This window comes from Lytechinus variegatus, chromosome 1 (genome assembly GCF_018143015.1).
Source record: "Lytechinus variegatus isolate NC3 chromosome 1, Lvar_3.0, whole genome shotgun sequence".
Classification (NCBI taxonomy): Eukaryota; Metazoa; Echinodermata; class Echinoidea; order Temnopleuroida; family Toxopneustidae; genus Lytechinus; species Lytechinus variegatus.
Genome location: NC_054740.1, coordinates 83,980,347 through 83,995,476, shown reverse-complemented (window position 1 = coordinate 83,995,476; position 15,130 = coordinate 83,980,347). Strand labels below are relative to the sequence as shown.

Below are 15,130 nucleotides of genomic sequence, written 5' to 3'. Positions count from 1 at the left end.
TGGGTCGTGGATCCATTTGAACCCAGCCTTACATTTTTTCTGGAGTGGTTGAACCTGGAGTTGGAAAGTGTGTCACATTTGATCTGCTTTGAGCTTAGGTCATTGAATTCTGATAGGAACTTTTCAATTGATTGTCAAAGCAAGACTTTTTACATATGGTTTCTAATTTTAAACATAAACACCATTTTTTAATCAATGGTGAACTTCATGACCAGTAAAGGATTTTAAATACTACAAGATATATATGTATTTTACCCTTTCGTAAGATTGTTTCATAGATTGATTTCTGAAGGGAACGGTTTCCATTGATTGTTGTCATTTCCGAAAACTAAATATTTATTCAGTGAGATATTAATGGTGAAAGTGTCAGATGTGAATGGAGTCAAATGGAAGCAAAGCACATCCATTCATCATTTGAGGTTGATAACCTAAGTTTATGAGACAGTAAAGGAATAAATATTTTGAAAGGAAATCCAACGTTTTGTATTTTATTCCTCTCTCAGTTGGTTGTCATCATTAATGAGGATTTTAATATTTATCCCTCTTTATGAGCCTGTGTGTATTACCAAGATTTTTCCTTTTATTTTATGGGGGGGGGGATTAAAAAGGAGAATTTATGAAATGTGGGAAGTTTGATGACACAATTGTTCTTGTGGATGATAAAACTAATGAAAATGGGCCATGTTGGGGGTTTCATAAAGCTGTTTGCTAAGTTTGAACAGTTGGAACATAAAAAGCGCCTCTATATTTATTGAATTGATATGTAATGATTTTTTTTCTTTCTGGATACATTAAGAATGTCCACACTCTCAGCACAAAGAAATATATATGCCCTTCATTTTTACTTTTGACATCCATTCAAGGCCATCAAATATTTCTTATTTCTACAAAATATAGAGACTGGATATGGTGGCTCAGTAGTTAGAGAATCTGCCTCATAAATGGAAGGTACTTGGATCAAACCCTGGCCAGCCAAGTCATACTAAAGAGCTTCTTTTTATCATGCAAGATGCTTGGCATATCAAATATGAGAAGGGCAATAATACATCTTTATAATGCAGGGCCTGCATGAAAATCAGCTCATAGCTGAAATAGCTACTCAGGTTAAAATGAACAAAAAACTATCATCATCAATCTTATTAAGTCGTAAATATTCATTGGAGAAATTATATATGAGAAATTTTCCCTCTGCAATGATTATTGCAGAGGTAAAAATGTAACAGATTTTGTTTTAAATTGCCTGAAATAGAAAGATGTCACTGGACATAAGATTATCATGCAAATCTTACTGCAGGTTTCTAAGACCACTGAAACTTTATATAAAGCCAATACTATCCTCTATCATTTTAAAAAGATTCATATCGAAATCTATGTTTGACATATTTATATAAGTAAGACTACATGCTCCGGTAGACCCTATTAACCAAGCTGTATGGACAGAGAATTATGGCTCTATAATGTCAGGTCCATTATCTCACTTCTTCATTTTGTTTTGAATTGCATTTGTAGTTAGGTAGGTAGATCATCAAAACGGGGGAGTTCTCACCAATATTTCAATAACTTCACACAGTGTAATTGTAGCCAAACCAAATATCTTTGTCATCGATGAAAGAGGAGCGATGGTATGGTATTGACACGCACCTCATGACTCAGTGTTTGGCCCCCACGCTAGATCTACCTTGGATCAAACAACAGACATGGATGCATGCAATCGTATCCCTCGTTTAGAAAAACCAACATTACAGCTTTTCCACAATGATTCCTGTCATTAATCAATCAGTGAATCAGTTTTGTATTGTTTTGACATTGCTTAATAAGTGATTAATGAAAAATGATAGGCAGCAAAAGCATAGTTTGTTTTGGATTGAAAAAAAAACTCATTCAATCATCATTAAGGAGAATTATTTCTTCATGTTGACACCAAGGACTGCTATAAGGACACCGTTCTCATGACCACCCTGAAACTAGTTAAGTGGAAACTAGTTTATCATGTAAGGAGAATGGTCAAAGCAGTCTTGTAAGCAATCTTCTAAACCGGTTCTAAAATCCACCTCGCGATGTAGTTTGAAGATCGCTTTGCCTCTTTAAACTGAAGGACACAACTGTTCTTCAGAAAGCGATCTTCGCACATTTCGAGCGCGCTACTCCACACACTGTATGTGGAATGCCTATGCTGCGGTTTCAAATTTTGCGCGGAACATGTCAACCCACTAAAGGTGTTCCCATGGCAACAAGACCACTTCCTGAACCAGTTTCCAGTAACCCAGTTATAGAAACTATAATGAGAAAAGTGTCATAGTGACTTCCTTTCTGTGCATGCATCATTTTCTTCTCTCCCTTTTCCACTATCAAAATGGAGAATGTGAAAATGCGATTCTCAAGCCTCCAAAATCTAGGACAATTTACACCGGTGTCTTTAGCATGTGTGATGATGTCATCGCAACGTGACTTGCGTAGTAGGTTTTTGTCTCACCTGCGAAGCAGAGTGAGACTATAGGCGCCGCTTTTCCGACAGCGGCGGCGGCGGCGTCAACATCAAATCTTAACCTGAGGTTAAGTTTTTGAAATGACATCATAAGTTAGAAAGTATATGGACCTAGTTCATGAAACTTTGCCATAAGGTTAATCAATTATTACTAAACATCCTTTTAGAGTTTCATGTCACATGACCAAGGTCAAAGATGACCATAATGAGGCTGCGATGATTGCAAGGAATGCTCCCCAGGGAGTGGAAATTGTGCACTTTTTGTGCGGGATTGAAATGAATCCAATGACCGGGGTAATAATATGCTGTAACGCGCTTTGGGCCATTCTGGGAAAAGCGCTTTATAAAAATTGGCTATTATTATTATCATTAAAGGTCATTTAGGGTCAATGAACTTAGTCCATGTTGGGGGAATCAAAATCTTAACCTGAGGTTAAGTTTTTGAAATGTCATCATAACTTAGAAAATATATGGACCTAGTTCATTAAACTTGGACATAAGGTTAACCAAGTATCATCGAACATCCTGCCTGAGTTTCACGTCACATGACCAAGGTCAAAGGGCCGATATGGGGGTATCTGTTGAATTACAATCAAAACTTAAAAAGTTTTTGGATCTGATTCATGAAACTTGGACATGATAGTAATCAAGTATCACTGAACATCCTGTGCAAATTTCAGGTCACATGGTCAAGGTAAAAGGTCATTTAGGGTCAATGAACTTTGGCCGAATTGGGGGTATTTGTTGAATTACCATCATAACTTTGAAAGTATGTTGGTCTAGTTCATAAAACTCGGACATAAGAGTAATCAAGTATCACTGAACATCCTGTGCGCATTTTAGGTCACATGACCAACTTCAAAGGTCAATGAACTTTGGCCATAATGGGGGTATCTGTTGAATTACCATCATAACTTTACAAGTTTATTTATGTGACTTTTGAAACTTAGACATAAGAGTAATCAAGTATCACTGAATATCCTGTGTAAGTTTCAGGTCACATGATCAAGGTCAAAGGCCATGTGAGGTCAATGAATTTTGGCCACATTGGGGGTATTTGTTGAATTACCATCCTATCTCTGTAAGTGTATTGGTCTAGTTCATAAGATGTGGAAATAAGAGTAACCAAGTATCACTGAACATCTTGTGCGAGTTATAGTAGTTTTCAAAGTCAGCACTGCTGCTATTTTGAATCGCGTGATGCAGGTGAGACGGCCAGAGGCATTCCACTTGTTACTTGTAGTCAATGTTCTGTGTGACTATGTACTCGAAACATAGTAAGTGGACTGGACCACTATTTTCATCCACACAATCTCAACAAGTAAATAAGCTTTTTCTGGACTATCATCCTTGGAGCAATTTGAAATAAAATTACATTGTCACAAATTTGCCAATTTTCTTATCAATAAAAAAAAATCACACCCAAAACAACTTCCAAGGTGTAGTTTGTTCTCTCATTTATTTTGAAGTTGAACTTTCCCATCTAAAAAAGGTCTCTAGTCTGGATGAACTATAGATAAATGAAAAAAGGGAGTTTAATTGGCGCCTATGTTCTAGGAGCTTTGATGCCTATGTGCCCTTTTGCATGTAATGAGCAAAATTAGTGTTTAATTGATTTTAATCATCCTACTGCAACAAGTTTAAGGTTACGCCTTTGTGGCCATCTGACCACAAAGTTTAGCCTTGTTTCAGACTGAAAATTATTTTAAAGCTGAGGTTTGGACAAGAATGTCTCAATTTTTATCTCTCCATTAAAAAAGTATGAAAGTGATTGATCTTAGAGAATCTAATCTTTTTAAATAACAATTATTTTAATAATTTGATTCTCATTAAATCTAATAATTCAAACTAGATTTTTTTTCTGGATGTAATTGATTTTTCTCTCTACATAAAGGGTTTTTATTGCAATTTGTTGCAAAAGAAAAAAAAAACAGGGAGGAAGATGTTTTATTAGGTGTTCAAGATGGGAATGCACTTAATATATGATCTGTGGCATTGGATGAGACAATTCTTCATACTCATAAATAAACGTCTTCATGAAAAATGTATACACCTTTTTAGAAAAAGATACAGGTGTAAGAAAGAGAGGCTAAGGTAGTGTGAATTAATCAAGCAATGACGTCAGATGGAGAAAAAAAATGTTTTTATTGGCATGCGGACATGGGGGATGTGCACTGTAGATTGCTCATTTGGTTGCACCGGATGTCACAGTATTTTTCATTTTCATTTAAAGGCTTATTTGTAATGCTTCCTTGACAATGAGGTTGTTTTTCCCTGGTTTGGTGTTCCATTGATAGTTGTTATGATCAAGGTTTTCTCTATGTCGCTTGTTAAGTGGATATTGTTTGTTGTGTCTACTAAACAAGTTAAAGGTCTAATTTTATGTGCAGGGTTGAGCAATGTTTGCAAAATATAGGATATGTCGAAGAATTATTTTGGTGTGCTATAATCAATGTTAAGGGTATTATTAAAGATCTCACAATCATTTGTAGTATTACTTTGAACAATGATTTTTGAAAAAGAATATAATATCAAAGAAGAAAGATCATTAGTGAAAAATAGTTTTAAATGAAAGAGGAAGTGGAAGGAATCATGGTCATAGAGATAGTTATACAGGTAAATAGAAATAGATGACCCACCCCCCCCCCACCCCGTCCCCCTTGCCAATCACTTATCTGAAAATACACTTCACTCTATTTAATACACTAAGCAAAAATCCATCCAAGGATTCAAGACAGCAGAAATGATTTTCTGAGGTACTTAAATCGTAATACAACCGAGCAGGGTTGTCAAAACGAATCATCTTTTTCATCATGAGGAATGCATAGGTAGACCTACTATCATAATTGTAGCATGACTCAAATACAATATCCGTTGGAAATGTTAACGGAAATAACCTGTATGACTATTTTTTTAAGTACTCTGTATTTCATTTGAATGACCTTGGAGTTTGATACGTTTAACTTTCCTGTACTGTAGTTGGGTTTCTTTTATATTTCTTTTTTCGTTTGCAATATTTATGATATCTATATATGTTCAGATAAAAGTTTGGAATTTAATTTGATAATTAGTATTTTATTTTTTATTATTGAATATTCTTCAACTTACAATTTGGCAATTTATAAAACCAGTAATAACTAATTAGATTATATTTGATATTTGTGATTATCAAGAAGCAATTCTTCTTGACAATCATAAATATCAGTATGTTTGTATTACAAATAATACCAACATGCATATAAAGTGCAAATCACTGCCAAGTGCTTCCCTATGTGCTCAAAAAAGAACCTCACTATTATTAATGAAGACCAGTAATAGGAATTAACCTTTTTCCATATTACAGTGAATATATCTTTGGTGAAATGTCAAAGTAGCGAACATATTTGTCAACCATAAGCCCTCCAATTTATCAAAGGATGCTAACAAAGATCAAACATTGTAAGCTCTTATTTTGAGGAACCTTCTTAATTACAATTGTCAAGTTTTGTCATATAGGCATGAATTGCCTGTTCCAAGGTATCCAGATGGAGCTATTTTAGCATGATAAATCACACTTTTGTTGTCAGTTATATGATGTTTTCAACCTTTTCCACATTTTATGATGTAACTTTATCGATTGGAAGCAGTCGATGTTGAATGATTTGATAAATATTGGGGAAACCCCAAATCCTTCCAAGTAATTCTTTAGAGTTTGAATCTACAGGAAGTGTGGTACAACAGCAGCAACAATGTACTATTTCGGTGTTTGACAAGTAAAAGGGCAATATGGCCAAGACATTGTTTTTCTTATCTCTTTTTATAATGTCACATTGCCCTTTTACTCGCTGAACTACAATTTTATCAAGGGTTGCCTGCTTGCCACTTCAACTCTTATAAAACAACATGGTATATTCATGTCAGAGCTTTCAAATTTTATTAGAAATTATTTTTTTAATTACTATCAATTCCAATTATCATTTAGATGAAGATGCATTTCATCATCATTTTACTGTTTCCTTTGTTCATCCATCTAGCATATTTTGTATTTGAGTTGATGAATGAAAAAGTATTTTTCAAACATTTACTGACACTTCTCCACTGTTGGCATCACCTTTATCTTCTTTTGTTCATTTTATTGCACTTTCCACTTGTCACCATGTTTACTTCATTTAGGGGCAGATAAATGGCAGATTGAAGTATGATATGTTTTGATATTAGATCAATTGGAACAGCCCCATCTTGTGTTGAGAAAATTATACTATGTGGAAAAGCTTTCTTCAGCCCTTATCATAACTTGCTTTTGAAAGGTGACTTGTAAGTGCCTTGCTGCCTACTTCATCTCAACACTGATTGTCTGTTGTTAGCCCAAATAACATACATACAACATATGGCCTATATGTTTTATTTTGAATAGAATGAGTAGTACGCAATTTTATATTTACATGAAAATTGTATTACATTTTCATTTTGAAATTTTATGTATTTTTTTCTCTTTCTCTTTCTTACTGCAGAGCCCATCATTTTCTGAAGTAGTAGAGAGTTCCCAAGAAAGGTATTTTTATAAGATTTAGTTAATAAGCCTACTTTTTCACAAATAATTTATAGGTTTTCAAGGGGAAGGGTTTCGTTGTGAAAGGGGGAGATAATATTTGAAAAATGGAATAGATAGCAAACTGTAATGCATTTATCAAAAGAGGGAGACATATTCATTACCCTTGTAAATTATGGCAGTATTTTCTGTTGCAGCATCGTGTGTAAGCATCTTACTATGGAAGGAGTTTGTATTTGTCTGCTTACACCTATATAAAATATTAGAAAAGTGGAATATACTGTACCAAGCATTTGTGACCCTCTGATGATGATTCTAATTACTTCAAAACAGAGAGAAATACACCCATATTCACTGTGCCTCTGTTTAAGATAGCAATACTACCTCATTTTCATGAAAACACATTTTCAAAGTGCCCAAACTCATAACTCAAAATATAGCCCTTGACTGAGTCTTAATGTCAACTGAACAATTAAATCAAAAGGAGATATCAGTGTAATGGGCTCTTGATGAAACCCTGAAATAGAAAGTCATTAGCCTTTCGAAGGTGTGATAATGTAACACTTTAATTTAATGACCCCCAACTTTGAAATAAATACACATCTTTTATGAAAAAAAACCCCTTCAAGTGTTGCAGTATGTAGCTTGGGCAATAGCAGCATTTTAAAGTAAGTCCATGATGGATTTTACTTTTTATTGTGGGGGGGATGGGAGTTTAAGGGTGGCCTGAAAGTGGGTTGAGGGAGTCAACAAAAGAAATCACCTGTATAAGAAATTGAATTCCAATGGTACCCTTTGTTCAGATTTTGGAAGCGATACAATTTCAGGGCTTAAAAGAGTTGTGATTGATCCAATGAATTGCAACTATAGAAAGCCAGCAACGTCAACATAAAAAAATACATGCTTGTTCAAAATATTTTCTAGAAACAATGTATATTCATATATTCAATGTTTTCTTGACAATTAAGTATGCTTCTCTTTGTTTTCAAAGGACATTGAGCAAATTTCCTAAAGAAAAAAATTTATGACAGTGATGGATTTCCATATAATTCAGATTGATCAGATCAATAGTAACTCTTTGTAAGACGGGTCCAGGTCGTGTTTTTCCGAGACGTTTGCCTTGTTGCTACTGCCTATCATTTTGTGAAACCACCCCCACATCATTATTATCATATCACAGCATGACTGGAAGGTGGAGTATATTGAAAGGTAAACAATATCATATATGTGATGAATTGTTCTAAGAAATAATGAATTTTTAAATTAATCAAATGTGCAAATAGGAAATCAAGGAAAAATGAATGAAGCCGATCAAAAGATGATGCATTGAAATTAATTTCTGGCTGTTGGTTCAAGTAATCTGAACAAGAGTGGCACAGATAGGTTGAGGGGTGAATGAACTTCTCCTCACGAACAGGTGCAGTGGGGACTCCCATCAGCTTATGTTCTCTTATTCAAAGGGTAATTCCCTGAGACTGGCTGGGTGGATTTACCTCTAAAATGACTTGCGATTTGCCGTCTTATTTTCGCAAATGCCTTTGATTTATATTCTGAGATAGGCTGGGTAAGGCAAGATTTAGGCATTCGCCGAAAAACATGGCGTAAACAAGCCGGAGGAGCGAGGAACATTAGGAGAATTGGATAAAAGGGTGGAAAGTATGATGTGACTGTTTGAACTCTTGAAGGCTAGCGAGGGTTCCATCGAGTTCAGGGATTATTCTGGAGGGGAAATGGGTAGAGGAAATGAAATATTAGAATCCATTCCAAGGATGCATTTATTTATTATTAATTGTTTTAAGTGTTTCATGATTCATGTGCCATAAGGGCTTGATAGTGATTAATCATTGTGTATAACCTCTGCTGAAATTGGCAGTATCATGAATGAAGGTTTTTAATTATCAGAGGTTTTCTGCCTCTTGTTTTTTTATTGGCTGCGAGTTAATCCTCATTTTGAGGACCCTTAATATGGTCTTGACAAAAAAAAGGCACTCTCGATAATTCATATGATTAAAATTTATTGATGAAGCCACAAGTGATTACTATTCTGAAATGAAAGTACCCATAATATGGATGCCTCTTAAATCATCAATATCTGTTGGTAATTGTTAGATGTTGAGATCTAATATTATTATTATTATTATTATTTATTTGGCATAATAAAACATATATACAACACATACAAACAATAGGATAAGAAGAGTGACATGCTTTCCATACTACATATATTTTCCTTAATCCCCCCCCCCCCTTTAGCCCCACCAATTTCCCGGGTTAAGCTTAGCCCACTTCGTTTTCACACTACGTTTTAGCAAAGTGGACTAGCACGGTAAGCTTAGCCCACTTTGTTTTCACACTATGTTTTACCAAAGTGGTCTAGCACAGTAAATAGTACAGTACTATCTGGCCCTGCAAAAAAGCCAGCTAATTGTGGTGCTAGCACCACAATTGTGCTGCTAAGAGATGCAGTGTGAAACGAACCTAGGTGAAGGAAAAGTAGTTCTAAGTATTAGCCAATCACAGAAGTCAAAGTTGCATGTTAATCTCGCTCTGTGTGGCAAAATCATCAATATTCATGAGCTGTGCAATAGTCCAGGGTTTAGGCATTAACCCTGGCTAAACAAATATTTTATGGGGTTTAAGAAAGACAGTGCAATAAAAAAAGATAGTATGGGTTTAAGGATAGTCCGGGGTTGAGGATAGTATAGGGTTAAGAAATCAGTGTGAAAAGCATAAGTGTACAAGATTTTGAACTAGAAATATTGATGGCAGTGGATGATGGGGGGGGGGCTAATATTTTTTATCTTCTGTTTGAAGTTGAAGGTAGCTAATGAATGTGTTGTCTATTAACTGAATAATTCATATTCTTGGGCATGATATGATTATTATCAAGTTAGTGTTGGAAGTGTTTGACCCTTGACTTGCCAAATACCAAGAAAGTACGTTAAGTTCAACTTTTTTTTCTGGATGATAGGTTGGTTGATGAAAAGTCGTATGGCACTGGTGTTATTTCCTTGAAGTGGTATGACGTCATTGGTATTAAAATAAGACAAAATCTGCTTTCTTTTATCCTAAATATAGAATGGATCCTTGGGATTTTTCAAAATTTTAAATCATGGTTGAAAGATTTCAACAGTGCTTTTTATTTTGTTCTCCTTTTAATCCTGTTTTTAAAGATTAGGGCCTACAGTTTAAGATTGTAAGGCACCCGTCTAAAGCTAAATATCCGGTCCACGTCGTATCTCTGACATGTGCGATGCGATAGAAAGTACTCACTTTAATAGTTCATAATGTTGATGTTACATGTGGAAGCATAACTAGAACCACTCCTGAAAATCAAGATTAAACGGTTAAGCTGCTTTCTACCAGCACCAGTTTGTACCGGTAAGCGTTATTTTTTTTGTGAGAATGAATCATTGATAATGGAAGCATTTTGGTTTAATTGTGATGGATGCCCGTAACAAAGTCCACAAAAGTGAAAAGTGATATTTCTATAAATAATCTAGTTGCATTTTCAACCACATAAAAATCATTCAAAAGTTCTTAGGGTATGTGGTCAATTTAACCCCTTTTCATGCTATATTTATTTCTTTTATTGCTTTAAAAATGAGTGATTTGAAGGGGTTACTTGCAAATTTTTTTAAAAAAATTGTGCACCATGTCCAAAACTGCTCCTGTAACAATTTCATCCCTCTCATCATCTCTTTTGCATATAGAATCAATAAATGAAATAAAAGAAAAGACCATTCGTTCACCTTTAATTTCATAGGTACGATTCAATAAAATACATGAACAAATCATGTTAAGATCCTGTCACATCGTTCCGTGTAAGCCTTGCTGGTGATTGCCTGAAACTCACCATTAACAAAGTTTTGAGCATGTTCTAAAACTTTTCTGCGTGTAAATCCAACTTGCATGCGCTTCTGCGGGCAACTGCATGTGAGATACTTTCAATGCGGCTGACCTGCTGGTAGCAAAAATAGTTACCCACAAGTCACACATAAGGCTTGCACGGAACGCTTTGACAGCCTCAAGAATTGGAATAGTTCAAGATTGGAAAAAAGAAAATTGTAATGATGTGAATGATTCCGGGCCTATTTTATAAACTGACCATTAACTTAACTTTACCATTGTTGTAATCATACAGGGCTCAGTACCAGAACAAATTTAAAATTTCCATGGTACTCACCGATACTGCAAAGTTGTAAGGATATTTGTGAGTCTCTTTGGTATTTGGGCCTGGTATTTACAGTATTTTGGTGGAATGCCCATATCATTCTCTATTTTTGTATCAGTTTGGGTATGGTAGATGTTCATCAGATTGTGTAGTCTCACATCATTTTATCCAAGTAAGGAGGGTGTCCCTTGTCTACCCCCTCCCCTTGATCCTGGCATAGTCTTATCAATTCAGACTTTCTATGGATCATTTGAGCATTTTGAGTCCTGTATAGATGAATAACACCATGCATATCATTGGGCAGATCCAGGAATTGTGTGGAAAAGATAGACTAGGTGTTGGAGGGGCAATATTGTCCTGGGAATAAGTCTCAAGTTGGTGACTTTTTGTCATCAAAATTTAGTTTTAGTTAATAAAGACCTAAAAAACTAATAGGTTATCAATCATTTTTAAAAACTATTTTAAATTTTTACAACAATTTTCTACCTCTTGATATGCCTTTCTGTCCAAAAATGTGCTATTTTAGACATCAAGTACTTTTCATGTATAGAATTACATGTATGTTTCAAGTCCATGTCTAGTCCACGTCTAGTTGTAGACTAGAACCTCAATGTCACTGATTTTAATTCTATGAGGCAGATAATTTTGCAGAGTCGTGTGTTCCGTGATGAATCAGTTGTACAGGAAATAGCAGCTTAGTATTCCATCTCTCCTCTCTTTATTCAGCTCAACTTTGTCAGATTTTCGTGTTTGAAGTGACAAAATTGATCTTTTCGCTTTTTTTTCTTCTGTGTATCGCCACCCCTTCGTGAAGCCCCTTTCTCCCCCTATCCCCGCATGATTAAAGGTCGATAGTGCTAATTTTAAACTTTGTTTAGATTGGCGAGTTCGAGCCCTGATGTCAAAGTTTTTGTTCGTTTTGTCTTCTTCAGATAAAAGAAGAGGATGTGAGAATGAAAGAGGGAAGTTGGCTAGGACTCTGGAGGGGGAAGTACAGGAAAGAAGAAGAGGCAAGAGTCCTTTAAAATATGTAGAAAATTTTGTCATGTGATTTGAAATTGAGGACAAATAAAGGCATGTCTCAGATGAAATCGTAGATATGACACAGAACTCTTACATGAGGTTTATCTAGAGGAATGCAGATATATTGCCTCATTTTTTTTTCAGACGATATTGGATAAAGAATGTTACGAAGTTGTCTGTCACTTATAGGCAAACTCCAGTCAACACTTCTGTTACTTTAGTTGTTAATAATGTCAAGTTGAAGCCATTTTCGCTCTCAAGCACTTTTCTTCTGTTGTAATAAACACCTCTTAAAAAACAAGTGTGATATGTTCAACATGGCGCGATTCGAAAAGTAATTCTAAATAATTTTCTTTGAAAATTCACTTGAATTGAAAGGAGATCTCAATCAGGATTCAATTTTTAGATTGTGTTCATTTCAAATGGACCTATTCTTCCTGGGTCAAAACAAAATGATGCTTAGTAAGATACCTAATGGCTAGCATAAATATTGCACACATAAAGGATAAGGCTATTACCATGATTTGTGCCATATTAGCCTTAATGATTTCAGGTATCCCATGTAGAAAACCCATCCAATGTAATTGTTTTATTATTATGTGTATTTGTCATTTTGTTATCATTAGTCCTGCACTTTGATCTACAAAACTGAGTAACCTGGATTTATTTTCATTGCATGTTGCTTCCCTTTGTTTTATATTGAATAAAGGTGGTATGCAAAAAAAATAATGATCATTATCACCCGTATCAGACATCTGAGCTGGTCACCGTATTGCCCTACATTTTCTTAATATCGGGAAGGGTAGGTATATTGTTTGTATTTTCCTCGGACTCAATGTGCGCATTTACTTTGCATGCAGAGACGACGCAAAATATACCTTTGTATTTTCCCTGGTCTCACATCCGGGCATTTGTGGATGCGTATAAAGAGATACGCTTCATAAGGATCCGCGCACCAACAATATACGTCATAATAAAGACAACACTGGATCCGAGAGCTTGCAAGTACGTCATAATGGTAAAGTGCAGAGACTAGACCGATATTAACATGACACAATAGAACTCTATTTTTAAAAGAAATATCCCAATTATCATGATTTTTGCTCTAGATATCTGATTTGGATGATAATAAAAATATTGACTGGCTCTTCTTTCGGGGAACATCAAATATATTGCCCTTAAAAGACCCATATTGCCCTCGTCTAAAGACTCGGGCCAATATGATTCTTTTGCTGGCAATATATTTGATGTTCCCCTCAAGGCCAGTCAATATTATATCATTATTCAATTTATTGCGCAGCAAATTGTTTACTGGAGCTTGTGGGGAATGGGTCAGATTTTGGCACTTTGTACGATATGTGCTGTGATACTGCACAGACAATTGTGCATGATTTCAAACACCCAGTACAGACAATTATATTTAGATTTTGTCTATATGTTTGACCATGATGCACATAAAAGTGTGCATAAGTCGTTTATTTGACTAAGAACATGGAATATTATTTTATTACAGAGGGGTTTTTGCTAATAACATTGTTTTTTTGGAGAACATGAATGTCAAACTTCATGACTAGAGAAAGGGAAGAAATCATTAGTTCCAGAGGATATGAGCAAGTTTAATGACACAGAGTTTAATCCTTATCGGTACAAATCTTTTTGAGATAGGATAAGATTTGTAGAATTGCTGATACGTTTAATCCACCAAATGCAGCGTTCTTGGGAAGGCTTAATACTTGGTTAAGGTCAACAAGAGCAAAAAAGTTAGAGAGCAACGAACTGCATTTTAACTGTATCTTTGATATTTATTTTATTCAATAGATTTAATCATTTATCTCTTTTCTTTATTCTTTTGTTCAAGACCTTTCTTAATTAAAAATGATTAGAAATTCTTTAGAAACTATGAAAAACTGTTTTCAGAAAGATTTATTCTCTAGTGCAAATTAATCGTTATTTCCCTTTTGAAGAAAACAAAAAACAAGCTATTTCAGAATCAGTAACATAGAAACATAACCAGTATTCTCTTAAAATTTTGATTGAAAATTAATTGAATATACATAGGAACTGTGATGAAGATGATGTAAGATATTTTTGTATGAGAAATAAACTTTTTTTTCATATCTGGCCTCTTATCTGCAACTTTCCCCCTAGGTTCCTCTCAGTAATTCATATAATTCAGAGCCTGTTTAGAGAGTCTATGTAAAGATGGCTGCAATTATAGTTGCGATGGGTTCACATGAACTTTCCTCCATCTTCTCTCTCTCTCTCTCTCTTCATCGCTTTTTTTCTCTCATCTCTGCTACCAACCCAACAGAACACTCATCAATCATGAGCCTCATAGGGGGTAAAAAAAAAAAAAAAAAAAAAAAAAGGGGTCAAAGAAAATTGAGTTTATTTTCGTTCTTGTATCATTGTACCCATTTTCTTTCTTATGGCATGTCGTTTTCCCTTTTTTTTTTTTTTTTTTACCGATGTTGCACTTTCTGCGTCATTGTTTGTTTTGTCTTTCATAATGAGGGGGAATGAGAAGAAATAATAGTAAATGGAGAAATGCTGAATGATGAAATGATGTATTATAATAACCTCTGAATAGAGAGAAAATGGAATTTTTTGCCTCGGTTTGATGTTTTCCCATTAATGTTTTCGTGGATATTTGTTAGTTCCCATTTTAGTTTTCTATTTATGAATGCTGCTATGATTTCGTCTTCATTTTCAATGAATGCCTGGTATTGAGAAGGATAGATGAATTACACTGAATGAATGATATAGTAATTTATTTGATGATTTCAATTTCACAGAGAAGTAATGCTCGAATTATTGTAATATCACATTTTTAGTATGGGGTGGAACAATTTGAAATGTAACAAGGGTCATTACTTGTTTGAAAGAAAACCCTTCTTCAAATTCTCTGTTCAACACACAC

At 34.8% G+C, this 15,130-nt stretch overlaps 1 long non-coding RNA gene across 1 annotated transcript in view; it reads left to right on the top strand.

Moving 5' to 3' along the window:
- The window catches only part of LOC121425727, a 97,694-nt gene extending 89,786 nt beyond the window's left edge, over positions 1-7,908 (top strand). The window contains exon 5 of the long non-coding RNA XR_005971532.1: positions 6,976-7,908. This is a non-coding gene — a long non-coding RNA (uncharacterized LOC121425727). The remainder of the gene's footprint in view (positions 1-6,975) is intronic.
- The last annotated feature ends 7,222 nt before the right edge of the window (positions 7,909-15,130 follow it).